The sequence below is a fragment of the Thalassophryne amazonica genome, chromosome 9 (genome assembly GCF_902500255.1).
Source record: "Thalassophryne amazonica chromosome 9, fThaAma1.1, whole genome shotgun sequence".
Classification (NCBI taxonomy): domain Eukaryota; kingdom Metazoa; phylum Chordata; class Actinopteri; order Batrachoidiformes; family Batrachoididae; genus Thalassophryne; species Thalassophryne amazonica.
Genome location: NC_047111.1, coordinates 111,196,281 through 111,206,846, shown reverse-complemented (window position 1 = coordinate 111,206,846; position 10,566 = coordinate 111,196,281).

Below are 10,566 nucleotides of genomic sequence, written 5' to 3'. Positions count from 1 at the left end.
TTTCTGTCTCAAGGTGTTAACCGGTTTTAAAGTAAACTGGGATTTTGTGCTGTCTGAAGATCCTCTGTAGTTTTTTCCTTACTCCTGCTAAATAAGGGAGAGACACTCTTCTTCTTGTCTCCATCTCCTGTCTATCTGGTCTCTTTGTTTTCTGGGACTTCTGCACTTTGTCCAGGGACCATTGTGGGTACCCACATACTGTGAGGGCTTTCCGTACAAGTTGTTGTTCTTTAGCCCTTCCTTCCCACTGATCTCACATCAGTGTTTCTTTGTTTTTGGTGAGTTGCTTAGAGAATCCTGGAGGAAGTTGAAGTCCCCCTCCCATCCCGTTCCCCCCACATGCACATTGTGATGCACCTTCTGCAGGATGGAGTTAGAAGAAGACGAGTCATCCGTCCCCAAGAACGACACCAGGACTTTGGTTTCTATTGTGGTGAAAACACCCAAAACAGAGGTTAGGACTTGAATGCAGAGAAATAGACCAGGAGTAGCAAAAATATAACAGTTTATTTTGTAAGTGAATTTAATGTAGAATGGAATGAATAGATTAATCAAGCACTGGAGGAGGGAGAGACAAGCCTGGGTGCTGCAGTGAAGGTGCACTCCCAAACCAGTAGTTGAAGTTAGCCAGAGCAGGACCAGTGGCTGACCAAGCTGATTGAGTCCAAAATCTGAAAACACAGAGAACAGGGTCAGTAGGCAAAAACCAGGGAAATCGCGAAGCATAAGACACCAAGCTGAAGCCAGATACCCCAAAGGCAAACTGAGTTTCCGGCATCTGAGTGAATGAAGAGTAGAGGTATAAATACAGGTGTGGTTAATTGCAGTCAGGTGAGTCCAATCAGCTCTGTGAGGTCAGCCAGAGAAAACAGGAAGGGAGGGGGAGTGAGGCAGCAAGCACTACAGTAACCCCCCCAATGGGATCCCCTAGGCAGTCGGTCCGTGTGGGCCCGATAGAAGTCACGGATGAGGGAGGGGTCCCGAATCAGGCCCTGCAACACCCCAGGAGCACTCCTCAGGGCCCAGCCCCTCCCGGTCCACCAACTACTGGAAACCCTGACCCCGGCGACGCACATCCAGGATGTGAGGGACGGTCCAGGCCAGAAGGCCATCCACAAGCTGGGCGGAAGGAGGGGGATTGGCTGGAGGGTGCAAGGCGCTGACCCGTTGAGCTGAAACAAACGTGAAACACTAGATGGATCCGGAGCGACCATGGCAACTTAAGTCTAACAGACACAGGATTGATAAGCTTTTCCACAGTGAACGGACCCAGGAACCGTGGAGCTAGCTTTTGGGTTTCACCCCTGAGAGGCACGTCCTTGCCGAGAGCCAGACTTATTGCCCAGAACGGTAGTGGGGGGCCAGGGTCCGATGACGGTCTGCGTGGTGTATAGTCTGTCCCTCGTCTGGAGCAAAGTGGAACGGGCAGGTCTTCCACACCCATTAACAGCATCAGAGCTTGGCCTGAAACAGACGGCACAGCAAGATCTAACTCCTAGTCCAGAAACAGTGGGGGCTGGTGACCCAGAGACCACTCGAAAGGAGACAGTCCAGTGGTGGAGCTCACTTGGGAATTATGAGCATACTCAATCCAGGGTAGGTGGGTGCTCCAGAGGATGGGTGGGAGGAAATAACACAACGGAGGGCTGCCTCGAGCTCCTGGTTGGCCCGTTCCGCTTGGCCATTGGTCTGGGGATGGAACCTGGACGAGAGGCTGGCCGAGGCCCCCAAGCTGAACAAAAGGTCTTCCATACCTGTGATGTGAACTGGGGACCTCGTTCTGACACAATGTCTTGTGGGATACCATGTAGCCGGAAGACATGGTGGACCAGGAGGTTGGCGGTCTCCTGGGCAGAGGGTAGCTTAGGCAGGGCCAGGAAGTGAGCAGACTTGAAAAACGCGGTTGAGGATGGTGAGGATGGCGGTGTGTCCATGGGAGGCGGGTAGGCCGGTCACAAAATCCAGGGACAGGGAGTGGGTTGAAGGAGGCCTGAGTGGAGTGAAAGGAGAGACTTGCTCCTGGCACAGGTTGGACAGGCGGTCACATACTCTCACACATCCGCCTGGACGGAGGGCCACCAGAAGTGCTGCTGAAGGAGATGGAGTGTCCGCTGGATGCCTGGATGGCATGCAGATTTGGCAGTGTGAATGAACTGAAGGACAGCGGAACGTGCAGAAGGAGGAACAAAAAGACTCCAGGGGGACCTCCCTCAAGATCCTGATGGTTAACTTGTGCCTCCCTGGCAACACTTTCAATGTCCCACGTCAGAGCCCCAATCACCACCTGGTCAGGGAGAATGTGGTCAGAGGTGGCTTTGCTGTCGAGGGGGGCATATTGCCGAGAGAGAGCATCAGGCTTGGTGTTTTTAGAGCCAGGTCTGTAGGTGAGAGAAAATTAAATTGTCCAAAAAACAAAGACCACCTGCCGTGCCTGGAATTTAACCTTTTATCACTTTGGATGTAAGCAAGGTTCTTGTGATCAGTCCATACAATGAAGGGAATGCACGTACCTTCTAACCAGTGTCTCCCCTTCTCCAATGCTTTCTTCACTGCCAGGAATTCACGGTTATCCTCATCATAATTGTGCTTGGCGGGAGACAGTTGCCAAGAAAAGAAAGCACAAGGGTGAAGTTGCCCATCGCCCTCAGCCCGCTGAGAGAGGACAGCCCCTATCCCAATGTCGGAGGCATCAACCTCCACAATGAACTGACGATCCGGATCAGGCTGGACAAGGACGGTAGTAAAACAATGTTTGAGTGATGCTTAAGGCCTGATTGGCTTCAGGGGACCAGAGAAAAGGGGTTTTAGAGGATGTGAGCTGATGGAGGGAGGCAGCTATGTGACTGAAATTACCTACTGTAGAAGTTGGCAAATCCAAGGAATTGCTAAAGTTGTTTGATGTTGGAGGGAGTGGGCCATTCGGAAACTGCGGTGATTTTAGCAGGGTCAGGCTTGATTTGATTATGATGTAGTGGGATGAAGGTCCCAGGTCCTAATCGAAAAGACGTTCCCGCTAGCTTGGCTAACGGGCGAATTCCCCTTTGGCTGACCTGGTAGAGGAATGGTCTTTAGTGCGAGCTGCCAGCCCCTGGTGTCTTAGGGATGAACATCATAAGCAAGTGCAGGAGCTGTTTGGCCAACATTGTTTGATTTGCCATCTGTGTTTGAGGCCCCGAAGTAGTTGTGTAGGCGCCGCTACATTCATGCCATCAAGCTAGTGTGTCAACTCATCGGTCTGCTTCTGGTAAGGTCAAGATGTGTGGCAGGAGGATGTAGCGAATTCCTGGTGGGGTAATGCAGATTGTCGCGGCAACCTGTTCTGGACATTACTCAGGTACTGCTGCATTTTTTTGAGCCTTTGATATCTTGCCTCCCTGCTGGACTACTTGCCTCACCGGCCTTGGTTCGGGTCGTCGAGGGAACAGCCTACATTCCTATAATGCATGTTGGTTTCACAGAGACACTGCTCTATCCCCATACAGTAGTTGGCAGCCTAACTGAGGTAGACGTTGTGAGTCTTCCTGCTGGTGTCACAGAAGTACCATCTGGCCACAGTTTCATCTCAGTCGGCTTCCATTCTGTTCTTGAGCAGATTGCCTCCCTTCCCTTGGCTTCCTTGTCTGCTGAAGATCAGTGTACCATACAGAACCATACTTTTATGGATCTGTATTCGCTGCTCACGATGGTGATCTTGGTTGTACAAACCTGATCACCCATGACATCCCTTTGTTGGATGATGCTCCTGTTCTTGACGCCAGATTGTGACCGCAGGACCTTTGTGGCCGGGACGGCGGTGGGATCAAACCCAGACAGCTCACACTAAAGACCATTCCTCTACCATGTCAGCCAAAGGGGAATTTCCTGTTAGCCAAGCTAGCGGGAACGTCTTTTCAATCAGGACCTGGGACCTTCATCCCGCTACATATCTCCCCACTATTTTTAACTTTGTCCCAAAGTCACAGGTGCATGTAAGCATGTTCTGTGACTACCGACATCCTGTTCGTGACGCCAGATTGTGACCGCAGGACCTTTGTGGCCGGGACGGCGGTGGGATCAAACCCAGACGGCTCACACTAAAGACCATTCCTCTACCATGTCAGCCAAAGGGGAATTCCCTGTTAGCCAAGCTAGCGGGAACGTCTTTTCAATCAGGACCTGGGACCTTCATCCCGCTACATATCTCCCCACTATTTTTAACTTTGTCCCGAAGTCACAGGTGCATTTAAGCATGTTCTGTGACTACCCACATCCTGTTCGTGACGCCAGATTGTGACCACAGGACCTTTGTGGCTGGGACGGCGGCGGGATCGAGCCCGGACGTCTCGCACCGTCCGGGGTAAAGACCATTCCTCTACCAAGTCATGTCAGCCAAAGGGGAATTCCCCATTGGCTGACCTGGTAGAGGAATGGTCTTTAGTGTGAGCCGTCCATGTGTTATTTGGGGCATGTGATTTCTGATAAGGGTGTTGCCCCTAGCAAGGTCAAAGTGGTAGCTAATTGGCAGCCTCCCACCACAATTACCAAACTGCGGTCATTTCTGGGTTTTGCCAGCTATTACCGCCAGTTTGTGGAAGGTTTTGCCAAGTTGGTGGCACCCTTACACAGGTTGGTGGCTGAGCTGGGAGGCAAAAGGTCCAGAAACAGATCACATACCGTGGTTGAGCACTGGTCTGATGAGTGTCATCAGAGTTTTGAGTCATTGAATACCAAACTCACCACCATGTCTGTGCTGGCTTACACCGACTTTTCCCTTCCCTTTCATCTTGGAGGTTGAGGCAAGCTATGGCGGTTGGGGGCAGTACTCTCACAGCAGCAGAATGGCCAGGTTAGGCCAATCGCTTATGCCAGCAGAAGTCTATGGCCCACTGAGCGCTATATGGAAAATTATAGCTCCATGAAGTTGGAGTTTTTGGCGCTCAAGTGGGCCGTGACTGAAAAATTTCAAAAATATCTGCTTGGTCATAAGTGTGTGGTCTGTACCGACAATAACCCCTTGAGCCACATTTTTCAGCTATGCGAGTTGGGCCACAGAGCAGTGCTGTGTGGCCCAACTCGCACAGTTCGATTCGATATTTCTTATCGAACCGGTAGGTTAACAGGAACGCGAATGCACTGTCCCGTCAGCATCCTCCCGGTCCATTAGACCTGTAAGCTATGCTGCCTGTCACACCTGTTCCTGTAGCATTACAGCAAGTACTGCAGCCTAGTGCAGCTGAAGCAATTCAGGGTGCTGTTGTTGCTCTGCCTCACTATGCTCCCCGGGACCTCTCCCAACTCCAACAGGCTGACCCTGTCATCGAAGAACTCTTGGCTTTTTGGGTTCAGAAGTGGCATCCAACTTATGTGGAGTGCAGACAACTTTCTCATCCTGCCTTGGTTCTGCTCCGTCAGTGGGACCGCTTGGTGGAGAGGAGGGGTATGTTGTATCGGCGGGCATTTCGCCCTGATGGTACCGAGGGGGTGTTGCAGCTGGTGTTGCCTGCAGCATTAAAAGTCGCCTTGGGGCAACTGTTTGTTGTGATTTGGCGCTATACAAGAAAAAAGTTGATTGATTGATTGATTAAAAGAAGATTTACTAACTGAAGTACCACCAGAGACATGGTCATCAAGGTGTTGATAGGACCTTGGAGCTATTGTGTTTACGCTGTTACTGGCCAGGCATGTCCTCTGACATGGCGCAGTGGTGCCAGTCCTGTGATAGGTGCCAGGTTGCCAAAAACACCCAAACAGCTGCTCTCAGCTTTATGGGGCACCTGCTTGCATCTTGGCCAAATGAGATCTTGGCCATGGATTTTACGGGTGCTGGAACCTACTGCTACAGGTCTTGAGAAGTGTCCTCGTCATGACGGATGTTTTTAGTAAATATACACTGGCCATTCCACACATGACCAATGTGCATCCATGGTGGCACAAGTTTTGGTTACAGATTGTTTTGTAAGTTTGGGGTTCCCGCTCATATTCACTCTGATCAGGGTCATAACTTTGAGAACTTACTGATTCAGCAGCTTTGCAGTCTTTATGGCATTAAAAAGTCCCGTACAACACCATACCATCCAGCTGGCAACAGGCAATGTGAATGGTTTAAATCGAACCCCCCACATCCTGCTGCGTACTCTGCCTGTCTCTCGGAAACGTGAGTGGCACTCCTGCCTACCTCAACTTCTTTACTCATATAACACCACCCCCCATCAGTCAACAGGTGAATCTCCATTCTTTTTAATGTTTGGACAAGAGCCTAGGCTCCCAGTTGACTTTTTGTTGGGCCGTGTCCCAAGTCCAGTTGGGGTTGGTGTTTTCTGAATGGATTCAGGAGCACCAAGCCCACCTGCAGATGGCATTTGAGGGTGCCAGAGAAAGGTTGAGGTTGGCAACGGAGCGTCGATGGAACAATTACAAACAGCGTGTCTGGATGTTCCTCTGCAGGAGGGGCAGTTGGTGTTGCTGCGGGACTGTAGTGTAAAGGTCCGTAACAAAATTCAGGATTTTTGGAGTTCTGTTTTGTATCAAGTCCTGAAAGCACCAAAAGACGGGGGCTCAGTGTATACTATTGCCCGCGCAGAAGACCACTCCAAAATTAAAATGGTCCACAGAACCCTGTTGAAGGGGCGTGGTTGGAGGTTGGTACCCCCACAGACCTTGGTCCCCTTTCTCCTGAAGGAGAACTTCTGGAGGAGGAACCCCCAGAAAGTGATTTGTTTGTGGTGACCCATGAAATTTCTCATGGGACCCCAAAGTCGCATGGTGGCAGTGACTCCAAGCACCTCACCTTTGTGGGGTGGTGCAGTTCTTCCAGGGCAGGCGCTAGTTTCTTCTGCCCCTGAGGTGACTGATTTGCCACCGGCCCCATTGGCAAGTCCACAAACTGTTTCTTTGAATGTCAGTGTGGGAGCAGTTAGGCGAACTGCACGGTCAACAGCAGACCAGCACTCCAATAGGTACCACCTACCTAGGCCTGTGGTCAAGCGGTGGATGGAGTGGTGGTGGTTCTGGCCCAGTGGCCAATGCAATGACTGCACTTTTTAGACCTTAGGATTAGTTTAGGCTGAAGTGATGCATCGTCGGGGCAACGATGAAAAAGGCGGGGGTAGAATGTAGCAGGAGGAGTGTTCTCCTTCTCTCCCCTGATAGTCATTTGGTTCACCCAATCCTCGCTAGGGGCGCACTTCAAAAAGAGTAGTGCCTTAGTGGCTGGTTCCCTCCTGGTTCTGTACGGCATTGAGCAGGCACCCTTAGCCGCTCCACTTCCGCCACCTGGTTGTTTGCTTCACTCCTGGTGCAGGTATGTAGCAGTGCTACACTGAATATCAACCTTATTGTTTTTGTGTTCGTTGCTAATGATTTAATTCTCCAGCACGCCATCGTGCAGCGAGCTGCCAGCGTCCTTCCTTGCGCTACCTGGCTACGTGCCTCACTTTCTGCAGTTCAGGTACGTTGCTGTAATCGCACTGCCTGCAAGAAGGCTAAAAGAGACTATAGCTCATTATTATATTTGTAAATTTACAGCAGACAGGAAATCTGTACTATCGTGTCATGGGGAAACGTAATCCGCAGGTTGTTACGGCGGCATCATCAGCTGTGGCGCTCCTCCCTCCCTTCCTGTGACCAAGTGGCTCTCTTACTGGTATGTGGCTCAACATGTTAGCAATGCACATATTATGGCCTTTTAGTAATTGAATAATTTGTCATGTCATGGCAGATTCCTGGGGTGGACAGCAGCTCTGGATTGGCTGCATAAGACTGCTGCTGCTTTGCCTTATCTGGTTTTAGCGTGTGTTTAGTACTGCATCTGACCGTGCTAAGGATAGCATACCTTCCGGTGGCTAACTTAGACACCCGCAATACATCCAGGTCTCTTGGTGCAGTAGCCCTTGTGGGTGTTCGGGCCAGAGTTTGTTTATTAATTTTATTTATTTTTTTTCCTTCTTTTAACTGTTTTGTGTTTTTTTTATTTGGCTTGTATGATTTTTTTTTTTTTATGCCTAGTTGTTTGTGGTTAATTTTAAATTCTTTTTTTTTTTTTTTGAATGAATGAATTATGATTCATTTGAGGGATTGTCTTGATTTCTTTTGTTTTTCAGTTGCTGGGCAACAGTGGTGGTGTAGGGGCCCAGGGTGTTGGATCCCTCTATTTTGGTGTGTTGTGTTTCACCCGCCCCGCAAGATTGGACCTTCACAGTGTGATTGTGATGTGTGTGTCACGTGTGACTGGGGTACTTTTTCTTTAGGGACCATCACTGCTGGTGCTTCCTTCTCACCTGTAAGCCCTTGCTGTTGACTAATCCCTCAATTTTCTGTGGTGGTTGGCTCTCACTGCGGTATTGTATCACTTCCTGTTCCGGAGCACAGCGGTGTTTTTCTGTATCTGTTAGCTGTTTAATCTGCGCAGTTAGATTGATCTAGTTATCTAGATTACGATTTGTTTCCCAGTGTAATCTTTACGTGCCTTAACTAAAGCACTCCTGCTGAATCACCTCTAAATTATTTACACATTATTCACTTTGCGTGTTTTTAGGAATCCGCTAGCTTAGCGTAGCTACTAGCTCTTAGCCGATTTAGCATGGCGGCTTCTCCTGTCTCTCCCGCACTTTTCTGCTCTGGGTGTGAAATGTTTAGTTATTCCTCGGCCTCCTTTAGCAGTAACGGTACTTGTAATAAGTGTAGCTTATTCGTAGCTTTGGAGGCCAGGCTGGGCGAATTGGAGACTCGGCTCCGCACCGTGGAAAATTCTACAGCTAGCCAGGCCCCTGTAGTCGGTGCGGACCAAGGTAGCTTAGACGCCGTTAGTTCCCCCCTGGCAGATCCCGAGCAGCCGGGAAAGCAGGCCGACTGGGTGACTGTGAGGAGGAAGCGTAGCCCTAAACAGAAGCCCCGTGTACACCGCCAACCCGTTCACATCTCTAACCGTTTTTCCCCACTCGACGACACACCCGCCAAGGATCAAACTCTGGTTATTGGCGACTCTGTTTTGCGAAATGTGAAGTTAGCGACACCAGCAACCATAGTCAATTGTCTTCCGGGGGCCAGAGCAGGCGACATTGAAGGAAATTTGAAACTGCTGGCTAAGGCTAAGCGTAAATTTGGTAAGATTGTAATTCACGTCGGCAGTAATGACACCCGGTTACGCCAATCGGAGGTCACTAAAATTAACATTAAATCGGTGTGTAACTTTGCAAAAACAATGTTGGACTCTGTAGTTTTCTCTGGGCCCCTCCCCAATCGGACCGGGAGTGACATGTTTAGCCGCATGTTCTCCTTGAATTGCTGTCTGTCTGAGTGGTGTCCAAAAAATGAGGTGGGCTTCATAGATAATTGGCAAAGCTTCTGGGGAAAACCTGGTCTTGTTAGGAGAGACGGCATCCATCCCACTTTGGATGGAGCAGCTCTCATTTCTAGAAATCTGGCCAATTTTCTTAAATCCTCCAAACCGTGACTATCCAGGGTTGGGACCAGGAAGCAGAGTTGTAGTCTTACACACCTCTCTGCAGCTTCTCTCCCCCTACCATCCCCTTATTACCCCATCCCCGTAGAGACGGTGCCTGCTCCCAGACTACCAATAACCAGCAAAAATCTATTTAAGCATAAAAATTCAAAAAGAAAAAATAATATAGCACCTTCAACTGCACCACAGACTAAAACAGTTAAATGTGGTCTATTAAACATTAGGTCTCTCTCTTCTAAGTCCCTGTTGGTAAATGATATAATAATTGATCACATATTGATTTATTCTGCCTTACAGAAACCTGGTTACAGCAGGATGAATATGTTAGTTTAAATGAGTCAACACCCCTGAGTCACACTAACTGTCAGAATGCTCGTAGCACGGGCCGGGGCGGAGGATTAGCAGCAATCTTCCATTCCAGCTTATTAATTAATCAAAAACCCAGACAGAGCTTTAATTCATTTGAAAGCTTGACTCTTAGTCTTGTCCATCCAAATTGGAAGTCCCAAAAACTGGTTTTATTGTTATTATCTATCGTCCACCTGGTCGTTACTGTGAGTTTCTCTGTGAATTTTCAGACCTTTTGTCTGACTTAGTGCTTAGCTCAGATAAGATAATTATAGTAGGCGATTTAACATCCACACAGATGCTGAGAATGACAGCCTCAACACTGCATTTAATCTATTATTAGACTCTATTGGCTTTGCTCAAAAAGTAAATGAGTCCACCCACCACTTAATCATATCTTAGATCTTGTTCTGACTTATGGTATGGAAATAGAAGACTTAACAGTATTCCCTGAAAACTCCCTTCTGTCTGATCATTTCTTAATAACATTTACATTTACTCTGATGGACTACCCTGCAGTGGGGAATAAGTTTCATTACACTAGAAGTCTTTCAGAAAGCGCTGTAACTAGGTTTATGGATATGATTCCTTCTTTATGTTCTCTAATGCCATATACCAACACAGTGCAGAGTAGCTACCTAAACTCTGTAAGGGAGATAGAGTATCTCGTCAATAGTTTTACATCCTCATTGAAGACAACTTTGGATGCTGTAGCTCCTCTAAAAAAGAGAGCTTTAAATCAGAAGTGCCTGACTCCGTGGTATAACTCACAAACTCGT